Raw genomic sequence first — 24,365 nt, 5'->3', positions numbered from 1 at the left:
CCACTGACCTTGCTACAGTTCCCATTGTCACAGGTGCAGGAGATCGTGGTATGGTAGCATAGTGATTATGTTACTGGGCAAGTAATTCAGGGGCCTAATGATCCAGAGACATGCATTCAAATCCCACCAGAACAATTGGGGGATTTAAATTCAATTAATTAAATATGTCTGGAATGAAACACCAGCACCAGTAATAGGGACCATGAAACTGTTAGATTATCATAAACACCCAGCTAATGCACTAATGTTATTTAGGAAGTCCTTACCCAGTCTTGTCATTGTAACTCCAGACTGACAGCAATGTTGATTCTTAACTATCCTCTGAAATGGCCTAGCAAACAACTCAGTTGTATTCAAGAAGACAGCTCTACGTCCTCTAATCAACGTCAGTTAGGGGTGGACCATGCATGCAATGCCCACATTCAAGGAATGAATAACCCAATATTGCATCTGCAGTGCCCTATCAATTAACCTATAAATGGTGGCAGCAGTTGACTGGCCTAGCATGTGTAGTTTCAATCTGCTCTTCCAGGTAAAAGAATCTAGCTGCTTTTGTTGCCTGGTAGCAAGGACTGCTTGAATTTCTTTTTGGCATTTGGTCTTGACTCCCACCTCAAGATGGCTCTCAGCAGGTACAACTTCTGCTGGGATCAGATAGTTCCTCCTGATGAGACCACGCATACCTGTGCCAATCATAAGCTAGATCCTGATTGAGGGTATAGAGATGGGAGCTCTTGATTTCCTCACCTTTTGTACTGCACCACCATATCTCAGGAGGGGAGGTGATGGTGTAGTGGTATTGTTGCTGGACTATAATCCAGAGACCCAGGGCAAAGCTCTGGGGACCCAAATATGAATCCCACCATTTGAATTCAATAAAAACCTGAAATTAAAAGTCCAATGATAGCCATGAAGTCATTGTTGATTGTAGGAAAAACCCATCTGATGTCACTAATGACATCCTTACCTGTTCTTGACTACATGTGACTCCAGACCCACAGCAATGTGGTCAATGCTGAACTGCCCTCTGAAATGGCCTAGTACTCAGTTTTATCAAACCTCTAAAATGAATGGAACCAGATGGAACACCTGGCATCATTGTGCCAAAATTGGGAGAACTGTCTCACCGACTAGTCAAGCAACAGCCTGACATAGTCATATTCACGGAATCATAACTTAGAGAACATGTCCCAGAAAGCTGCATTACCATACAGTCGAGAGGGAGTTACCCTGGGAGTCCTCAGTGTCAACTTTGGACCCCATGAAGTCTCAAGGCATCGGGTCAAACATGATGACTAACATTTACCGCCCCACCACCGCCACCCCCCACCTCCCACTCAGCACTCCTCCATGTTGAAGGACACTTGGAGGAAGCACTGAGGGAGGCAAGGGCGCAGAATGTTCTCAGGGTGGGGGATTTCAATGTCCATCACCAAGCGTGGCTCGGTAGCACCACTACTGACCAAGCTGGCCGAGTCCTAAAGGACATAACTGCGAGACTGAGTCTGTGGCAGGTGGTGAGGGAACTCACAAGAGGCAAAAACATATTTGGCCTCATCCTCACCAATCTGCCAGCCCCAGGTACATCTACCCATGACAGTATCGGTAGGAGTGACCACCCCACAATCCTTGTGGAGATGAAGTCCCGTCACATTGAGGATACCCTCCATTGTGTTGTGTGGCACTACCACTGTGCTAAATGGGATAGATTTCGAACAGATCTAGCAGCTCTAAACTGGGCATCCATGAGGCGCTGTGGGCCATCAGCAGCAGCAGAATTGTACTCGAACACAATCTGTAACCTCATGGCCCAGCATATCCCCAACTCTACCAATACCACCATGCCTGGGGATCAACTGTGGTTCAATGAAGAGTGCAGGAGGGCATGCCAGGGACAGCACCAGGCATACCTAAGAATGAGGTGTAAACCTGCTGAAGCTACAACATAGGGTTACTTGTATGCCAAACAGCATAAGCAGAAAGTTATAGACAGAGCTAAGCGATTGCACAACCATCGGAACAGATCTAAGCCCTGCAGTCCTGCCACATCCAGCTGTGAGTGGTGATGGACAATTAAACAACTCACTGGAGGAGGAGGCTCCACAAATATCCCCATCCTCAATGTTGGGGAAGCCCAGCACATCAGTGCAAAAGAAAAGGCTGAAGCATTCCCAAAAATCTTCTGCCAGAAGTGCCGAGTGGATGATCCATCTCGGCCTCCCCTGGGGGTCCCCAGCATCACAGATGTCAGTCTTCAGTCAATTTGATTCACTCCACGTGATATCAAGAAATGGCTGATGGCACTGAATATGCAAAGGCTATGGGCCCAGACAATGTTACGGCAATAGTACTGAAGACTTGTGCTTCAGACTTGCCATACTCCTAGCTAAGCTGTTCCAGCACAGCTACAACACTGGCATCTGCCTGGCTGTGTGGAAAATTGCCCAGGTATGTTCTGTACACAAAGAGCAGGACAAATCCAACCCAGCCGAAATAAAAACAGAAAGTGCTGGTAAAAGTCAGCAGGTCTGGCAGCATCTGTGGACAGAGAAACAGAGTTAAAGTTTCAAGTTCATATGACTCTATGACATCAATAGGGAGAGAAACATAGGGTTGAATTGTCCCAGATTTGCACTAAATGCGGTAGTGGGCAGGTAAAATGACGTTTTACCTTTCAGCTGCGATTGAGGCTTCTGATGCCGTATCTTCTCACGCCACACCAAACTCACCACATTAATTATGCATTCCCCCGAAACACACCATTTCCATGGCTGGCGGGCTCCAAATCCCCCCTCACACTGTCACCTCGCCGTTTTATCATGCCTGGTGCCACATTTAAAGTACAGGACACCTCTCATGCTTCCATCCCAGTACTGCTGCAAATAAGACATGGCCCCAAAAAGCAAGAAGGTTGCAGCCCCCAGGTTTAGTGACACTTCCCTCAAGCGCCTTTTGGACGCTGTGGAGGCCCGCCATGATGTCCTCTACTCCTGCTCTGGCCGCAGGAGGGGCAGTTACATTACCACTCCAACTTGCTAGGCGATGGCAGCGGTGATCAGTGCCAATATAGCACAGAAGAGGTTGGCCATTGAATGCAGATAGAGGATGAATGATCTCATCCATGTCACCAGGCTAAGGCAGCCATCTCATCGCTTTAGACTCACACACTCAAGCCCATCACACATTCTCTGGCATCTCACTCACTTCCAGCTCAAGGGACATCACCACCCATTCTCACACACATACCCTCACATGGCCTCATCTCCTCTGGAGCATCAAATTGTGCCCCCACACACTCCCTGGGAGACCCCACTTCCTCAGTACAGCCCTCAACCTGCAATTTCTTCCCTTGCTTGAGGCCACTTCTCCCCTTTCCCCTAAGCAAACCCTAGCCCAGCAGCCATACAAAGCCAGCCCCACCTTATGGCTGGTCTGGTAGGTAGAGAACTGCCTTTGAGCCCCCCTAAAAGTGATGTGGTGCTGTCTGCGAAGACTGGCGCAAATGACTGCGAGTGCTATCCGAAGCAAGATAGACAAACAAACCTCGACGTCCCAAGTGAAGTGCAGCTCGCCAGGTGCACGTCACCTATGGGCTGTTGTGAAACACGTCGGGTGGGCGGACCATCCAGCGCGGGGGCATCAGTCCGGCGGACTAGCCTTACAACAATACGCAGGCGTATTACAATGAGGTTCCCGATGTCTGATGGCAGAAAATGTGGCCTGCCAACAGTGGGCTGAGTGGACAATCGCAACCTGGTTTCATGGCATCGTGAAACCAATTTTTGGTCTTTTGGCCATATTGTCTGCACAGGCACCGAGCACGCCTGATGCCAGATGACATGGACGATCCCTTCCATAGTTAACATTTCATGCTAACTGTTTCTTTCTCCAAAGGTGCTGCGAGATCTGCTGAGTATTTCCAGCATTTTCTGTTTTTAATTCAGGTTCCCAGTATCCACAGTGCTTTGCTTTCAGCAATATTAGTATTAGACTAGGACCTGATGCACCCCGGTCGTTGCTAAATTTGCTGCTAGACTTAAATTGTGAGTCATCCAGCACAACCACATGATTTTGGGGTCAGTATCTCTTTCATAACTGCATATGTATGACTGTAGTCTTTTCTACAATGAATTAGATTACGGAATTCATCAATCTCCATACAAATGAATGGAATGTGCAATTGACATCCCGACACTCTAGTGTGATATTTCATTTTCTGAATTCAATTTTCTATTCCAAAAGAAAATATGGAAAACAACAAACTATGAAAACAATGAATGGCATTCTGCCTTCACTAAATTGATTGACAACATATAAAATGATGTGCAATGTCAACAGAAAGCATTAGAGCACCAATAGGCTTACATGCTGTAGCCTTGTAGTGGCCCTCCCCCAAAGAAGTGGAAGAAAGCTATAGAAAGAAAAGCAGATTCTTTTGCTTGTTGAAACTTTTTCAGGTCATTAATGACTTATGAATCCACATACTGTTCCTTAGGTGTACAGTACAATTAGAAAATGAGCTCCTTAAACATTATAGCCCAGAACAAAGGCATTCTGCCTGTTGCACTGTTACTGCTGCCAGTCTTCCTTGGATTTGCTTACTGTTCCCTTCCTCCATGTGCTTTTATAGTCCTTCTTTTCAAGTACTTATCCAAAGTATTTGGATTGTGGCCAATGAAACTTGGCAAGGAACAAATGACAGCATGATGCCAGTATGTGATTCCTGCATACTGCTTTTGCCCAGAATCAGATAGGGTTGTTTTCTACCACTGGCTGAGACATCTGCTTTTTTTCTCCACCTATTCAATAATCATGGCTTAGGGTAAGGTTTGCAGGTGCTTTCACTTCCACGCATCTTGGATACTGTGGTAGGACATCCCTCCTTCCAAAAACTAACAGATAGAGAAAAATACCCAGGTACATGTGGTATCATTGCATTAAATAACTTTAAATAATAGATACATGACAGCTAGGCTTCAGCATTTGATAATATGAATCATCTACACTCTTGTGGCATCAGTGCTATAAGTAGTAAGCAATGCATTATTGGCTCCGCTGTCAGTTGTGCAGGACTTTGTGATGGCATAGATTGTGCCGTGAATATGAAACAGTTGCTCATGTGCTCCTTAAGTTCCTATGAGAAGACATTTCCTCCTAATGTCCACCGTTCTGCAAGCATGGGAATCTGTGAAGTTTCAGAGCCCCTCCATGCTTAGTTATTTCCAAACTGAACTGACCTTGTGCTAACACTTCTTATTACTTGTCACATATGAACTGAACTTGGGAAGGTGTCAAACTTTTCATACTCTTTATTCTCAGAATCAATCATCTAGCATGACCTGTTCAAAGATAGTCAAGGGCTTGAAATTTCTATTCCCACCTTCAGTTTCAAATTGTTCACATCTGTTGTCCATCTTCTCCTACAGGGTGAAAAGTAGTCATGCATTGCAAGTTTCAAAACTCCATATAATATACAGAACTAGCATCCTGTAGCCCATTCTATGTACCAGAAAAGGACATGAATTATGTAGTTAGGCTTTGTTGGAAAGATATGATGCATTAAACCTCTTTTATCAGTTCAACTATAAGTTGCAGCTTGGTATCTGTGCTCTGCCACAGTGTTGTCATGCATGGTAGCTTTCAAAGGGCTGCAAGGCTACATGAACATTTTAGATGTGAAGCGGCAACAAGTTTTGAGGAAACATGGTTTTTACTAGAAAACCTCAGGCAGTTGCTAGATATAGCATGCTGTAAAGCAGCCTTGATAGCTTCCCTCAAGTGTATCTTCTTCATGACGCTTTGCAGTGAGGTCCTCTGTGTTCCAGCCATTGCCATGCAAGTTATTTCCTGCCACTCTTGTTGCACACTCTTTTCTGCGGAGGGTACCAAAGAGGAAACATTCCATTTGGTATATTCCATTCAGGTTGATGTCAAGAGCAGTATCTCTGAATCTGTGGATGGGCAAGAACCCACCATGGTACAAGAATTTGGCAGCTCTAAACCCTTTCCTTTGTCCTGCAGGTTAATGTGTGCTGGAACCTGCTTTAAATTCTCAACCAGCTGCATTCCACATGAAAACATTCTTACAGGCAGCTGAATAAATAGCTAATACAATTCAAATCCTGAATAATGAATAATAAATGTCCTTGCAAGTGCAACTGCATCACAGTGCGTTTTCCCCCAATTAGCATGCATTTTGGAAATTCTAAGCTTGAATTTCATTGTCCATGGCAGAGCCAAAACCTGTTGCTTGAAACTACCCATAATGGGAAATAAAAAGGACACATGTCTTACTAAAAAGTGATTCATCAGGTGATAATTTGTGACTGCTGAAAGTTTCACTTGAAAGGAAATTATAAATCTGTAAGTCAATATAGTATTTATTCCTTTGTTTTACTACCAGAAGGCAATTTAGTGAGTGAAGACCTTCTTGAAAACTACTGCAAAAGCACTGCAGAACACATGTCATCACCTAATTCACAGATGGCTTCAATAAATCAAATGTATTTCAATCTCGGTGGAACATCACCAACTTGCCACCAGTCAACAGAATTTGTGACAATATTTTAAGAAAATTCCCAGACTGATAGCAGTGTCAAGCTGTTCACACCTAGAAGCAAGTCTGTTTTAAGTGTGAAAAAAAACAATAAAAAGCTTGTCTGTTTGTCTGAACTTCTGCCAGTGTTACAGAGGCTTCTGATTAAAATAAAATGAACCTTGTGTCTATAAAGCAAGCTAATGTATTTTAATAGACATATCATGGGGGGCGGGGGTAACTTTAACCTAATCCATCAAGTGGGAAACTGATGTGATCAGATCAGCCAACTGGTTTATACACCACACGTTCAAACTGTGTGTTTACTACATTGTGTGTTCCTATCATTTTCAATATTAAATATGTAATGTTCAGAATATCATTGAATGTCAACTGATACCTGGGGCAGGATCTTTAGGTCGGTGAGCAGGAGGTGGGGCCCGCTTGCCGATGCGTAAAACGACCCGGGATGGCGTTGGGTGGAACTCCCGACGTCACCCTGCATCATTTCAATTTTCAGGTCGGCGGGGGCGCAGCCGAATCAGCTGTGTGCCCGCCGACCTGTCAATGGCCTATTGAGGCCATGGACAAAGTCATTAACCTTATTAATGGACCTGCCCATCCAACCTTAAGGCTGACAGGCAGGCCGGGAGTCCTGGTTGGCTTTAGAAAAAGCATGAAACCTCATCCACGGGCGGGGTGAGGTTTCATGTAGGTTTTTAAAAATGTAAAAAATGTATGATTTAATGTGATTTACAGTGTCACATGAGGGGTCATGGCAGGGAAATTTTGTTCTTGCACCTTTACCATTTTAAAATTTGGCACTGATCTCCCTGAGGCAGCACTTAGCCTCAGGGAGATGAATGCACTCTTTCATGCGCATACGTGAATGAGTGCACTCTTGGCTGAGGGAATCCCCCCCCCCCACCCACACAGGGAGCGCATAGTGCTTCCTAGCAGATGTCACGCTGGGCGGGCCTTAATTGGCCCGCCTACGTAAAATGGTGGCGCGTCCCCAATCAGGGACGCCGATCGGAGGCGCGCCTGCCCGCGCCCACTCCTGCACTTCCCCCCCCCCAATGGGGGGAATTCTTCCCCAAGTGTTTTGGCTACAATGATGCAGCATGTAAATTATTTGTGTTCATTGTTTCATTAATTTAATTAATATATTTCTCCAGAAACTCACAATACTGGTCCCTAAATCGCACTTTGAAGGCCTCCTCTCTTCCATTTCCTTTTCCTCACCCTTCTCCTCATTCTGGTCCTGCCCCTCCTTCGCCTCCTGCTCCTCAGCTGCTGTCTGTATAGCTGGTGGCAAGTGCTATGTGTCCTTACAATGGGTGAGGTTGTGCAACATGCAGCAGACTGGACTAATTTTAATATCTGCTTCGTCAAGGACAGCAGGGTTCCTCCAGAGTGATTCAGGAAGTGAAATATTGGGAGGATTTATTTCCAGGCACTTGAAGGCAGGGTTGGAATTGGGGTGGTGGTGGGGGAGGCAGACAAAATTAGAGAAAACGAGGCAGATCAGTTTGCCAACATGTTCCCTCCTCCGGCCACTTTCTCCACGGGTGGGCTTGTCCCAGTATCAGCTACACACCCGGCAGTGGTGAGATTTTAATTGAAAGTAAAGAGAGACTTGCAATTATACAACACTTTTCATGACCACCAGACATCTCAAAGTGCTTTACAGTCAATGACATACTTTCGAAGTGTAGGCAGGAGACATGGCAGCTAATTTAGGCACAGTAACTCCCACAGACAGCTCTGTTATAATGATCAGGTCATATGCCTTCATGATTTTTTTCATTATTCTTCCATGGGACATGGGTGCTGCTTGCTAGGCCAGTATTAGCCGCTCATCCCTAATTGGCACTGAGAAGGTGGTATTGATTGAGCAGCCAAGAGGCGAGGAATAATTCCCCAGCTCTTCTTCAAAATAGTGCCATGGGATCTTTGATATCTACCTGAGCAGATAGATGGGACCATGGTTTAATGTTGCATCTAAAAGACAGCACCTCTGACAGTGCAGCACTCAGTACTGTGTTCGAAAGCCAGCACAGATTTTTGTTCTCAGTCCCTGGAGTGGGACTTGAGTCCCAAACCTGGTCATCCAGAGGCAAGAGTGCTACCAACTGAGTCATAGCTGACACTATTTGAGGAGGATAATTAGGCAATTAACTGCAATTTTCTACCAATATTGCAATTTTCACAGTGTCACACAGGCTAGGTCTGCAGGTCAGCAGCTCAGAGGAGGGGACTGCACAGCAGGAGGTCAGAGAGACATGAGTGTTCAAAGCTTTCTAAATAATAATGCTAAAAATTAAAATGACAAGGCTGATGTCTTCCACTGGCAGAGACATGGCATTACATGAAGAGCTCTCGGAGACTGATATCTTAAATAGTGCTGGGGATGATGCATTGGCTGCCACTTCCATCAGGCTGACCACAGCTCCTGTGTATCTCTCCAATTCCTGCTGCATTTCCCTCAGCAGCACTCTCAATGCAAACACAGTAAAGGCTGCCAACTGCCCTTGCAATGGGGGGTGTGCTGAATCGACTGCCTCCGGCTGCCCCCTGTTCCTAACTGGAGGGCATTCCTGGAGGCAGGTTCTTAACTGGCTGCCTTCCAGAAGATAAAATTGGAGGGAACACTGTGTTTTGTGATGGTCCTTCTTACCTGTGGACTCTAAGCGTGGTACATAGTTACTGGTCAAATGGTAGTTATACTCTGGCATCTGCTTAATACTTGTTTATTAGTACTACATCTAAATAGATTAGTCTCAGCATGTTACTCCTGAGCCTGGTATTCCAACCTCTCTCTCTTTCAAGAGCCTATCACATGGCTAGCTGATGTCAGTGATAAATCATCATCTACATTATACATTAGCATAGCCCATCTGTTAACCATTTATACTACACATGCTAAAAGCCGCATATATAGACTTGTGCTCCAGAACTTGCCGAACCCCTAGCCAAGCTGTTCCAGTACAGCTACAACACTGGAATCTACGGAGCAATGTGGAGAATTGTCCTGTACACAAAAAGTAGGACAAATCCAACTTGGCCAAATACCACCCCATCAGTCTACTTTCCATCATCAGCAAAGTGATGAAAAGGGTCATCAACAGTGCTATCAAGCAACACTTGCTTAGCAATAACCTGCTCACTGACGCGCTCAGTTTGGGATCCATCAGGGTCACTCAGCTCTTGATGCCATTACAGCCTTAGGTCATGCATGGGCAAAAGAGCTGAACTCCAGAGATGAAGTGAGAGTGACTGCCCGTGACATCAAGGCAGTTTTTGACTGAGTGTCACATCAACGAGCCCCAGCAAAACTGGAGTCAATATTACCAAACCAATTGACTCCAATAACACGTTGCCCATGCAATAAAACGTTTGGCATGGACAGTCCAGTGGAAACAGGGGGCCCACTTTTTGAAAACATTTTTCAAAAGGCGGGAAGGCAGGAGATTACTATCTTCAGGGACTGCCCTTTGCAGATCAAGGTCAGTCTCCCTAAGATAGGACCACCCACCCATCCCACTTTCTTTCTACCCACTTACTACATTAAGCACACCACTCACACCCATCCCACCCCATTCCCTAACCTTCCCAAACCTTCCCTGCCCAAGACTGCGGACTTACCTGTCTCCAGGATCCATTGAGCCTTCATCATTTCCCTCTGTGCAGTCCCAGCAGCTCCCATTAATGCACTTTTGGCACTGCTGCTACTGACGGAGCTGCCGGCCATCAGCTCCCATGGGTGGGACTTCCTCCCTGATGAGGGGTAGGCATCCCATGCTGTCCCTATTTAGCCCACCTGCAATGTGTTCTGGCTGCAGGGTGGGCTGGCTGGAACGGGTTGGTTCCACACCGATTTTGCTTGCAGGACAGGCAAGCCATCTGCCTCCCTGTAATATCCTGTCCCTGGTCTCTCTGTGGATCCTTAATATCTTCAAGTGGCTGCAGGCTGAATCCCGAGGTCAGCATGATCGTACTGAAAGCTGGAGGAGGCTTGATGGGCCTTATGGTCACCTCCTGCTCCTATTTCTTGTGTTCCTGTGTTCTTTCAGTTGCAGTACATTTCAGTGTTGACATTCAGCATCCACAAAGCAATGTCCGTGCAGCCAATGGGACCTCACATCATGGAGAAGCCTGAAATCCTTGCAAAGTCATGCACTTGCTCCACCTGCTTCTCTCTGACAAGAGAGAATTAAATGTAATCAGTTGTCTTTGAGTAAGGGGCATCCTTCATGCAACAGTGGATAGCAGACTAATGATGCCAAGAGATGTGGAGATAGCGTGGGAAAGTGGCATTGAGGTAGAAGACCTCAGCTTACTAGGCTGTAACTTGCTTGAAAAGATTAAATTGAAATGGGCTGAAATTTTTCAAATTACAACGAAAAGCTTGCAGGAATTGTTACAAAAGTATGCTCCTGTTTTCAACGATGGGTTAGGAAGGATTCGAGGGCTATGGGCCAAGATCCATTTAGACTCAAGCATAACCCCCAGGCTTATAAGAGCCAGACCAGTCCCTTATGCTCTATGGGACAAAGTGGAAACCAAATTTGACAGACTGGAAAAATTGGGCATTCTACAACCAGTGCAATTTTCTGAGTGGGCGGCACCCATTGTACCTGTACTGAAGCTGAACCAAAACGGTGACTATAAGCTAACTGTCAATAAGCTGGCCAAACTTGATAGGCACCTGATAACCAAGGCTGAGGCATTATATTTGAAGTTGGCAGGGGGCACCATATATTCGAAGTTGGACATGAGCTATGCCTACCAGCGGGTAGAGTTGGAAAAGGACTCTAGGGAATTTGTCACCATTAATACACACCGAGGATTGTATCAATACACACATCTACCCTTTTAAGTCCCCTTGGCGTGTGCTATTTTTCAAAGAACGATGGACAACTTGCTCCAAGGATTGCCCCATATTATTGTTTACTTAGATGACATATTGGTCATGGGACTGACCGAGGATGAACACGTAGAAAATCTAGAAGAGGTGCTCAAATGCTTTGCACAAGCTAGGGTACGTTTAAAATGAGAGAAGTGTCTGTTCCAAGCTAAGGAGGTAGTTTACTTGGGCCATAAGGTTGATGCGCAGGACCTGCATCCTGTGGAAGAAAAAGTCCAGGCTGTTCACGAGGCATCTGCCCTGAGAAATGCCAAAGAGCTTAAGGCTTTCTTAGGCATGGTAAACTACTACAGCCGATTCCTCCCAAACCTCTCGACTGTGCCGACCCCATTGTGCGTTCTGCTTAAGAACCAGAAATGGAGTTGGCAAGCCCCGCACCAAGATGCCTTCCTGAAAGTGAAGATAGTGATAAGATCTTTGACTTTGTTGGTCCACTTTGACCCCAAGGATGAATTAATTTTAATATGTGATGCATCCCCTTATGGAATAGGGGCTGTCCTTTCACATTGGATGGCGGATGGCTCCGAACAACCCGTTGGTTATACATCTCGCACACTCAGTGTCGCAGAGTGATGATATTCCCAGATTGAAAAGGAGGGCTTATCTATTGTGTTCAGCATCCGGACGTTTAATCAATATCTCCACGGTCACCATTTCCATATTATAACTGCCTACAAGTCCCTGCTGGGATTATTTGGAAAAAATGAAGCGATACCACTTATTGCATCGGCTCACATCCAGAAATGGGGAGTAATATTAGCCGCCTACGCATATACTTTTGTTCACTGTTCGGGAACTCAAGTCGCACATGCTGACACACTAAGCCGCCTTCCCCTGCCAGATAATAACAGGGAGGCTCTGATTCCCCAGGAAGTGGCCTTTGTGCTAAATTTTCTGGATTCCTCCTGGGTTCAGACCAGACAAATCCATGAGTGAACAAGCCAGGACCCATTATTGTCTAACGTCCAAGAGTAGGTCTTGAAAAGTTGGTCAGGTGGATGTAAATCCAAGGAGATAAAGCCTTATTCTGATCGCAAGTATGAACTCTCCTGCCCGGACAGCATATTACTCTGGGAGCAATGGTTATCGTGCCCCCGAGGGGGTGAAGTCCATTATTAGCTGAGCTACATAGCACTCACCCGGGCATTAGCAGAATGAAGATGCTCACGCGCAGCTATTTGTGGTGACCAGGCATGGACTTGGATATAGAAACCCTGGTCAAAAGCTCTCCTCAATGCCAGCACCCCTCCCCCCTTAGATCTATTGCACCCATGGGAATTGCCAGAGTGGCCATGGGTGCACCTCCAAGTCAATTACATGGAACCCCTCTTGGGCACAATGTTCCTTTTACTGATTGACTCCCACTCGAAATGGATGGATGTCTATGAAGTCCGGTCGCCCACGTCAGCTGTCACCATAAAGCCGTTTGCGGCAGAGTTTTGCAGTGCATGGGTTTCCGGAGGTCCCCGTGTTTGACAATGGTACAGCTTTTACCAGCGGGGAGTTCCACAGGTTCACGAACCTTAACAGTATTACCCATATCAAAGCCTCAGCAGGCATCGAATGGCATGACTGAGCGGGCAGTCCAAACCTTTAAATCTGGGGATGAAAAAGATGGAAGTGGATTCTATCAGCATGAGATTGCCCCGGTTCTTGTTTGCATAGCGGACCACGCATACACGATGACCGGCACTGCCCCTGCAGAACTACTAAGGAAGCGATATCTCCGCACCCGCCTGACCCTTATTTAGCCGAATTTAGAGGGGAGGGTGGGGAAAAGCCAAGAGGCGCAGAAGACCAGGAACGTTGGTCATGGTCACGAAAGAACTTTCACGGTGGGAGATGCAGCCCTCGCAAAGAACTTTGGAGATGGGCCCAATTGGCTGTTAGGTGAGATGAGTGCAGTAACTGGAGCCTCTCCTATAATGTATCGGTAAACAGCCGAATAATTAGATGACGTGTTGATCAACTCTGCGAAAGAACATCAGTCCCACAGGAAGAAATGCAGTCTTCACCTACGCTTGAGTTTGTGCCGCATGTAGAGTTCAGGCTACATGATTTGGAAACATTGGTGGGGCCTGTGAGACCCAGGTTGGTTGGGGAGACAAACCTGCCAATTTCCACTGAGGACAACTGTCCCCTGAAACGGAGGTCTTGGAAAAACCTACCGAGGCTGTTGAACTGAGGCGCTCAACATGTCTGAAAAAGCCTCCTGAAAGACTTGATCTGTAAATCGTTATTGTGTAAATAGTTAATGTGTTTTAAGATTGTTTGCTGTACTTTTAAGTAAAGGTGGAGGAATATGGTAAAATGAGGTACACTGTCCCTTTAAGAGAATGCAAGTGACAGCACTGACAAATCACTGTACAGTGCGGGCAACTAGGAACTGTAAGTCTAGTTCTGGAGGTTTCTGAGTGAGCACATATGATTTGATGCTCTGCCCTATGTCTCAATAAACCATCACTGTTTCTTCTTACATCAGTCTCTCCCCATTATTGATTGCAAGCAGCAATTGATGAGAAAACAGGAAGATGTGCTGTTAGAGTTTGGTTGGCCAAAAAACTCATTTACCCAAGGCATAAAAGAGTTTATTTACAATAGTGAACTCTACGGAGGTGTCCTCCCGCTTTCCATCGGGGACCTAGGGTGGAGGGTGTTGCACGCAGTAGTCCCCCACAATCGAAGAATGTGTAGGTTCACTGACTCCCAGGATACTTGCCCTTTTTGTGGTCTTGTGTAGTCCGTGGACCATGCTTATATAGGGTGTGGTAGGCTGCACTCCCTTTTCAGTTACTTAAAAAACCTTTTATTACTGTTTTGTTTGTACCTCAGTCCCACGCTCCTGATCTACGGACACCCGGTGCAGAGGGGGGCCGGGAAGGAGGAGGACCTACTCGTGAACCTGCTCCTGGGCCTGGCCAAGTTGGCCATTAACAGGTCCAGGCAGCGGGCGATCGAGGGGGTCATCCCGCCTGACTGTTTGGCCATCTTTCGCGGTCAGGTGTCCCTGGAGAGGGAGCACGTGGTGTCTGCCGGCACCCTCGAGGCCTTCCGTGCCCGGTGGGCACCGCGGGAACTGGGGTGTTTTATCGACCCCTTTAATCACATTTCGGTTTGATGTTTGTAAGTTTCCTTTAAACTTTTTCCTTGGTTTTACAGCTGACCTGACTTAGGGGCTGTGTTTGTTTTATCCTTTATTTTGTTAATTTAGTTTAATTGGTTGACTCCAAAAGAATTACATCTTCTTAACCTTCCTAGCACTGCCATTGCATCTTGCTGCTCCCCCGACATCCACAATGAAGGTAGAGGCAGCCTGCTGACTGCTATGCCCTGTCTGTGATGACCTTGGCAGGCGTACTCTGGAGGACCGAGACCTAGGGTGCCCCAGCCTGCTTTCAGGGTCCTGCTGTGTGGCAGTGGCACCCTCCTCGGCCTGTGGAGCTAGAGCTGTTAGGATCACAGGAAGATGGGATTCGAATGGGCTGGACTCTTGAGGAGAGTGAAAGCTGAAGTGAGATCGTGTTGCCCGTCATTTCTCTCGTGTACACACTGTTGGAGGCTAACCATGGCATCAGTGATGGAGTTCAGTTTGTGCAGCAGTGCAGGACTGATGTCCTGGACCAAGGTCTCCATGGCGGTCCCAATACTGCCAGTGTTGACCTTGTTGCATTGGTATGATGGTGCTATCTCCTTGAACTGAAGGCGAATGGACTCCTCCATTGTACCTTCAATCTGAGGAATGCAACTGTCATCCCTTCCTGATGTTCCCATGATGTTCACTGCAGTTTCACTAACTGATTGGGGACTGAATCCAGAGGCTCATCGTATGACTTGGAGTCAGCAGATCCCTTGCTTCCAGCAGTCCTCTGAGTGCCAGAAATCTCAGCTTTCCCTGCCTCTGCCTGCTGTGGAACAAATTGTGTGCTGAGATCAGCAGATAGTGAACCTGAGCTTGCTGTTCATGTAGGTCCCACCAAGGTATGTGTCACTGCACTGGTGGAGGGTGTGGGTGAGCGCTGTGACAGGTCTTTGAGCGTGCTGTCTTCGGATCCCCATCCAAAGTGCTGTCGGTGCTGGAGTCAGGGCCAATGTTGCCAGAGGGCGACATGGCAGATGCGCCTATGAGAGAATGCAGAGATTATTAGTGCTTGGGTGCCATGGTGCACAGACCAGTGGATGCACAATTGAGTTGCCAGAGGGATGACCTGCTGCATGATCGTCACTTGGATGCTTGACGCCGACCTCGTTGTTGCCGCAGGAACGGTCCACATCCTCTCTGGCCAGCTATAACGCATGGTTTTCAAAGAGAGTGAGAACCTTGATGACTGGCACTCCACCCCTGGTCTGGGACCTCTCCCTTTTATTGTGCGTGATCTTGTCCTGCCGAAAGACAGATGGAGAGAGTGTGAGCAAGGCGCATACCCAACCAAATGAGAAGGGTGCCAGCTGTGCGAGTGTCTATGTGCTGTGTGGAGACTTGGATGGAATGAGGAGGCAATCTCCAGAGGAAATGAGGCCAGATGGAGATGTGAGGCTGTGTGTGAGAGTTGGTGGTAATGTACCTTGACCTGGCAGTGAGTGAATGCCAGTGAATGTGTGACAGGTTTGTAAGTGTTTGAGTTTACAGTGATAAAATGGTTGACTTACCCTGGCGGCACTGATGAAATTGTTCATCCTTTTTCTGCATTAGAAGGCCGCCCTCTTGTGAGCACCATTGGCAGTGGCCACCTCTGTCACTGACTCCCAAGCTGGATTGGTGATCTTGATGCCCCTCCTAGAGCCAGGACCTCTCCTAGAGAGGACATCACAATGAGACTCCATGGTGCCCAAAAGGTGTTCAGGGATGCATCACTGAATCAGGGCATTGCAGTCTTCTTGCCTTTTTATGTGCTATGTCTTCTGTGTAGCAGTACTTGCTGAAAGCCATGAGAGGTGTGCGCGTGGCTGCACTTTAAATATGGTGTCCGGCGTGAGGAAGTGGTGAGTTGACAGTGTGGTGGGCAAATTGGAGGCCACCCACCAGCGAAATGGCGTATTTCCCAGGAATGCATGATTAATGAGGTGGGATTGAGATGATACAGCGTGAAAAGCTGCCATTGCATTTGGCAGGTAAAATGCCCTTTCTTCCACCCGCAACTGCATTTAGTGCAAATCTGGGATGATTCCCCACATCAACTGGGTTAACCAAATCAGCGCTAATACTGTGAAAGAGGAATGCCTGGAATGTATATGGGTTTCTGGGGCAGCACACTGAGGAGCCAACGAGGGATGAGGCTATTTTGGATTTAGTGTTGTGTAATGAGAAAGGAATAATCAACTTGCTGTAAAGGAGCCTTTGGGAAATAGTGACCATAACATGATAGCATGTTGCATTAAGTTTGAATGCAATATAGTTGATTCTGAAACTAGGGTCTTAAATCTGAACAGAGGGAATTATGAAGGTATGAGGGGCAAGTTGGCTATGTTGGATTGGGAAAATACACTAAAAGATTTGATGGTAGACAGGCAATGGCTAGTATTTAAAGAAATACTACACACTCTACAACAGATGTACATTCCTCTAATGCACAAACACCCAAATAGAAAGGTAAATCAACCGTTGTTAATGAAAGAAGTTAAAGATTGCATTAGATATAAGGAAGTGGCTTATAAGGATACGAGAAAAAGTGGGAAGCCTGAGAATTGGGAGCAATTTAGAACCCAGCAAAGGAGAACCAGGAAACTGATTAAGAAAGGGAAAAGAGAATATGAATGCAAACTAGTGAAGAACATAAAGGTGGACTGTAAAATCTTCTTTAGGTATGTGAAAAGTAAAAGATTAACTAGGACAAATGTGGGCCCATTACAGATAGAGACAGGAGAATTTATAGTGGAGAACAGGGAAAAGGCAGAGAAACTAAACAATTACTTTGCACCTGTCTTCACGGAAGAAGATACAGGAAATCTCCCAGAAATAATAGCGACCAAGCGACTTGTAAAACTGAGGAACTAAAAGAAATTAGCACTTGTAAAGAGGTAGTACTTGAAAAGTTAACTGGAGTAAAGGTTGCTAAATCCCTTGGACCAGAAGAGCTGCGTCCCAGGGTGTTGAAGGAGGGGCCCAGAGCGATAGTGGATGCATTTCAAAATTCTATAGATTCTGGAAAGGTTCCTGCAGACTGAAAAGTAGCAAATGTAACCCTACTATTTAAGAAGGGGGGAAGAGGGAGAATGGAAAACTACAGACCTGTTAGTTTGATGCCAGTAGTATGGAAATTGTTAGAATCAATTATAAAGGATGTGATAACTGAGCATTTAGCAAAGAATGGTAAAATTGGGCAGATTCAACATGAATTTATGAAAGGGAAATCATGTTTGACAAACTTGTTAGAATTCTTTGAGGATAGTACTTGCAGCATTGACAAAGAAGAACCAGTGGAGGTGGTGTATTTGGATTTTCAGAAGACTTTTGATAAGGTCCTACACAGGAAGTTAGTAAATAAAATTGGAGCGTATGGGATTCGGGAAAATATACTACTATGGATGGAGAATTGGTTAACAGAAAGGAAGCAGACAGTAGGAATAAACGGATCATTCTCAGCATGGCAGGCTGTTACAAGTGGAGTACCACAAGGATAAGTGCTGGGTCCACAGCTTTTCACAATCTATATAGATTATTTGGATGTGGGGACCAATTGTAATATTTCCACATTTTCTGATGACACCAAACTGGCTGGGACTGTAAGTTTTGACGAGGATGCAAATAGGCTTCAAGGGGACTTGGACAGGCTAAGTGAATGGGCTAGAACATTGTAGACGGAGGGGAGGTGGTGGTGTAGTGCTATTGTCACTGGGCTGGTAATCCAGAGACCCAGGGTAATGATCTGGGTTCAAATCCCACCATGGAATTTGAATTCAATTTTTTAAAAAATCTGGAATTAAAAGTCTAATGATGACCATGACACCATTGTTGATTGTTGTAAAAGCCCATCTGGTTCACTAATGTCCTTTAGGGAAGGAAATCTGCCATCCAGGTTCTGGCCTAGATGTGACTGCAGACCCACAGCAATGTGGCTGACTCTTAAAAAATGGTCTCTGAACAAGGGTAAATAAATCACCTAGCCAGCGATGCCCACATCCCATGAATGAATTAAAAAAATATAGTGTAAAGTTATTCACTTTGGTAGAAAAAACAGAAAGGCAGAATATTTCTTAAATGATGAAAGGCTAGAAAGTGTGAGTGTCTAAAGGGATCCTTGTTCATGAATCACTAAAAGTTAGCATGCAGGTGCAGCAAGCAATTAGGAAGGGAAATGGTATGTTATTGCCTTCATCGCGAGAAGATTTGAGTACAGGAGTAAAGATGTCTTGCTGCAGTTGTTTAGAGCCTTGGTGAGAGTTCACTTGGAGTATTGTGTACAGTTTTGATCCCGCTATCTAGGAGGGAAATACTTGCCATTGAGGGAGCACAATAGAGGTTCACCAGACTAATCTCTGGGATGGCAGAATTTCTTGTGAGGAGAGATTGGGGAGACCTGGTCTGTATTTCCTAGAGTTTCGAAGAATGAGGGGTGACCTCATTGAAACTTACAAATTTCTTACAGGGCGTAACAGGGTGGATGTAGATAAGATGTTTCCCTTTGCTGGTGAGTCTAGAACCAGGGGACACAGGCTCAGGGTAAGGTGTAGGCCATTTAAGACAGATGAGGAGGAATTCCTTAATTCAGAAGGTGGTGAACCTTTGGAATTCTCTACACCACAGGGCTGTGGAAGCTCATTCATTGAGCATGTTCAAAACAGAAATCAATACATTTCTGGAGACTAATGAAATCAAGGAATATGGAGATAGCACGGCAAAGTGGTTTTCGGGTAGATGATCATCCATGATCTAATTGAATGGCGGAGCAGGCTCAATGGGCTGAATGGCCTACTTCTACTCCCTTGTTCCTGTGTTCCTTATACACATAGTTGGATTAGCTTGAAGTTGGCGTTTATAAGACTAAAGCAAGGCTTGTTGCTTGGGGTTTTGAAGAGCAACTGGGTGATACAGGTGCTAGAGTGGACTCTCCAATAGCGGAAAAAGTAATCCCAAAAATCTCTTTCGCTCTTTTGACCACATGGAAGCATAGATCAATCAACATAAAAGCTGTGTTTCTGCAGGGTGAAAACATCTAGACAGAAATGTTTTTGAAACCGCCTAAAGAGGCAAGTGATGTAAAAGGGAAACTATAGACACTAAGCAAATGCATCTATGGCCTGAGTGATGCTTTGAAGGTGTGATATTTTTGGTGAGATCTGTTTTGCTGAAGGCAGGCTGTGTTTCACTAAAAGCAGGTGCCCCTATATTTTATTGATACCAAAAGGGGAGCTTTCAGGTATCTTCATGATGCATGATAATGATTCCAGATGGGGTGGTGCAGTAGAATTTTAGAAATCTGTTATTAATAAGATTAAAGCAGAATTTAAATTTAAGCGTCAGGCTTCTGGGACTTTTAAATATACTGATTTAGGTATTAAGCAGAATAGGTCTGGAATAACTTCAAATCAGCAATCCTATTTAGATAGTGTTACTCCCATCCTGGTTAATCATTCTAGGTCATCACAGAAAGATAATGTTACACCTAAAGAAGACAGAGCAGTTGTGAAGCTTAATACGTCAGTTGAATTGCTTATGTGCTCAGACAATGTCACTAGTTTTGATGCATTGGAATTAAATACTTTGATGAAACACCCTAGTCGAGAATGAATTAAGGGCAAATAAAACATTACAAAAATTATGTAGAAATGCATACTTAAGTTTCCATCTTTGCGTGACCCAAAGAACATGACATTTGTCATTTTTGTGATGCTTTGCATGCTAATCTTATGATGGGAATTCAAGTGCAGCTGGTTTCATAATATTTTTGATAGGTGAAAATTGGAAATGTTCTTTAGCCTGGGAAACTAAGAAAAGAAAATAAAGTGTTGTTAAAATACTTTAGCTGCAGAAACACTGGCTCTTTTGGAAATGGTGGATATAGGATTCCATTTTTCATATACTTTACCTAATTCTACACAGGAGCATATTGAAAATGGTTTGTCCATTGAATGTTAGAGGCAATCATTATTTGTGGGATAATGTACACTCTACAAAAGTGAGTGGAAATAGATTCTGGATTAACCTTGGTGGATTGAAACAAATGTTGGAGAGAAAGGAAATTCCCACAATCAAATGGGTCGATGGAAGTCATGAATTATATGATTTTTGTCATAAAAAATAAATGGTTGTATTAAGAAATTGTTGGGGTTCCTAGAAGATGAGCGCCTCATAATGTAATGCTTTATGAAGAATATGGACAAATTATTTTTTTCTCTTTGATTTGTTTTGAAATATTCTTGTGCATCTTAACTATTCAGTTTTATTTGAAGTGAAAGAAGTGAACCTGTTAATTTTATCAATTGTGACTAAGTGTATACAGGTGAAGGTTATTGGTTGGATGGTTACTTGGGCCAATATAAATAGGCACTTACTGATACAGGATCAGGGTGGAGCCAGGAGCTATACACTTGTAATGTTTCACTGTGAAAAGACCTATTCTAAGTAAAGTCTGGATTTGGTTTCTTCCTTCACCACTGGCTATCAAGAGTATCTACTGCATCTATGACTGGAGTAAGAGGGTTGTGCAGGAGCCCTGAAGTCAGCACTTGCCACAACACCCCCTGTAAATATTGGCAACTTGAAAGAATTCTAGAAAGCACCAAACACTCGTACAGGTGTAGCAATAGCCAGGAGAAATCATTCAGCAACTAATTAGGAGGGGTCTTGACAGAATAGATAGGGAGAAGCGTCCCAGTGGTGGAAATGTTGAGAACAAGAAGACACGGGTTTAAGGTGAATGACTAAACAAGTAAAGGTGACATTTATGAAGAACTCTTTTACACAGCAAATGGTTACGATCTGGAATGCACTACCTGAGAGCATTGGGGGTAGCAGATTCAACACTGTCTTTCAAAAAAAAAGATAAGAAAAATCTGCAGGGCTATGGGAGAAGGTGTGGGGGTGTAAGGCTTAGCTGGGTTGATCTTAGACAAAACTAACATGATGGGGCAAATGGTCTCCTTCTGTGCAGTAACAATTCTATAATTCCATGATTTTATTAAAGTAGTTGTTGATCCTTTTAAATAGCTCTTGGGGTGGGGAATGAGGAGCTCTTTCCTGCTATTGAATGCATGTCCAGCTATGCAAGGTTAAGAGAGGGCTTTTGCTTGAGCATTGAGCTCCATAACAGCAGCACAGGTGTCAAATCAGCGTTATGCGCTGATTGATGTCATGATCTGACAACTCGGCTGCATACCTCTGGTGGATGTTCACTGCGTGTACACTAATGCCCTTGCCAATACAGTGTCCAGTGTAACATGCACCAGATCTGTACGTGCACACTGCGGACACCATTTTGGACCTCTAAGGTCACTCGTAGCACCTAAAACAAAGGATCCGAATTGTGTGTCCTTTGTGTTAATGATTGGAGAAAGTAAACATTTGTATAAAGTTGTAGAAGAGTTTTTCAGTTGGTACAGTTGGTATTATTGGCCCATGAAAGAACAAAGCAAATTTGATTGATTTGGAATATTTCAGAACATTTGAAGAAAACATATTGAATCTCCAGGAATTTTATAACTATGGGCATCTGAGTTGTTAGAAAGAGGTAGAAGTAACAGAGAATCAAACCTAATAAGAAATAGTCCAACGGAGTTAAAATGTGTCATTTGATCATGATGCTAAAGAAACATCATGAAGGCAAGGTGGTAGGTGCACAATTAGGCTTGACTCAGGCTGATTAAGTAAATGACATTATACATTTCGAGTCACCTTACATCATTGCACATCTGTGGAACTCAAATGGGACCCTCTTAGTTACACTAAAACCTCAGTTTATATTTTTGATAACTGAAGAAAGTGCAGTGACAAATGGATAAAAGTCCTGCAAAAGATGTGGTCATAAAACATTCTAAATAAAAACTAAAATAACCGCTTTGGGGTACATTTTATAAGCTATTAGAGCAGTGACCTCAGCTTGTCCTGCTGCACCACTCTCATCATCTACATTATCACAGCACTCTACTCACCTTTTTGCCACCTTCTTTCCAACACTGTAAGTGCTCATATTGAGAAGATTAGAATGCTGTTCTACTAATATAATGATCCAGAGAAAGTCATTTGCCATGACATGTGCGAAGAGAAATGTTTTAACGTCTAGTAGTGAACCCAGCTACCACAAGATAATTAATTTGACAGGTTGACGATGGATTCATCTACTGAAAATTAATCACCCCATGTAACAATTAAACTACTGGGGAGTTTTTTCCCTTAGACTTGGAATTATTCTAGTCATTATTGCAATGTGCTCTCAGCAATGGAAGAAATTCATATCAAGGGCAGTGAAAAGCATAGTTTAAAGTTTAAACAAATTTCAGTCCTTTTCACACATCCCTCCAGTTCCTTTAAGAGCCTTTATTGACCTATGCAATCAATGTTGCATGATTTTTGATTCCTGAACAGGTGTAAAATGTTTTACTTTCAGTATTTTTTTTCAGCATTAACTTTGGATGCACCACCTGACTAACACTAATAGCCACATAGCATAAGGTGCATGACATATTAATCGTTCAGTCAAAGAGCTTGAGAATAAACTGTATAGCCATGAGTAATAGTAGCACATATTTTCTTGGATTCCTCCCAGCTACTCATTCAAATGTCAAATCTCAAAATAAAAATTTACTTCAAAAACATATTGCAAGTACAATTTATTTCGGTTTTATAGAACAGGAAATAAGGCAGTGTGTAAAACATATTGCCGATTAACTATCACCCATTTTTATGCTATTGTCTAAGACCAATTTCATCTCCATTGGGTTTTAAAATCTTATTTAAGTAGGGGGGAGTATTTAGTAGGGGGAGGCAGTGCTGTAGTGGTAATGTTACTGGACTAGGCATCCAAAGGCCCAGGCTAATGCTTTGGGGACATGGGTTCAAATCTGACCATTCCCACCCATCTGGTTCACTAATGTCATTTAAGGAAGGAAATCTGCTGTCCTTAACTTGTCTGGTCTACAACTGACTCCAGGCCCACAGCAATGGGGTTGACTCTTAGGTGCCTCTGTAATAGCCCAGCAAGCCATTCCGTATCAAGCTGCTACAGAAAAGTCAAGGAGTGAAACCAGACAGACCACCTGGCATTGACCAAGGCACCAGAAACAACAACAGCAAACCCAGCCCTGTCAACCCTGAAAAGTCCTCCTTACTAACATCTGGGGGCTTGTGCCAAAAATTGGGAGAGCTATCCCACAGTCTAGCCAAGCAAAAGCCTGACTTTGTCATACTCACAGAATCATATCTTACAGATAATGTCCCAGACACCACCATCACCATCCCTGGATACGCTCTTTCCCTCTGGCAAGACAGGCCCACCAAAAGTGGTGGTACAGCGGTATACAGTTGGGACGAAATTTCCCTAGGACTCCTCAATATTGAATCATGAGGGAGCTGATGGTGTAGTGGTATTGTGGCTAGACTACTGAGCCAGAGACCCAGGGTAATGCCCTGGGTACCTGGGTTTGAATCCTGCTACGGCAGATAGTGGAATTTGAATTCAATAAAAACCTGGAAATAAAAGTCTAATGATGACCATGAAACTATTGCTGATTGTTGTAAAAACCCATCTGGCTCACTAATGTCCTTACAGAAATCTGCTTTCCTTACCTGGTCCGACCTACATGTGGCTCCAGACCAACAGCAATGTGGTTGACTCTTAACTTCCCTCAGAACAAGGGCAATTAGGGATAGGCAATAAATGCTGGCCTAGCCAGTGATGCCCACGTCCCATGAATGAGCTAAAAAAAATCCAGATCCCTTTAAGTCTCATGGTCATCATAAGCATCAGG

The sequence above is a fragment of the Cetorhinus maximus genome, chromosome 1, assembly GCF_964194155.1.
Source record: "Cetorhinus maximus chromosome 1, sCetMax3.hap1.1, whole genome shotgun sequence".
Taxonomy (NCBI): domain Eukaryota; kingdom Metazoa; phylum Chordata; class Chondrichthyes; order Lamniformes; family Cetorhinidae; genus Cetorhinus; species Cetorhinus maximus.
Note: the sequence above shows the minus strand (reverse complement) of the source record.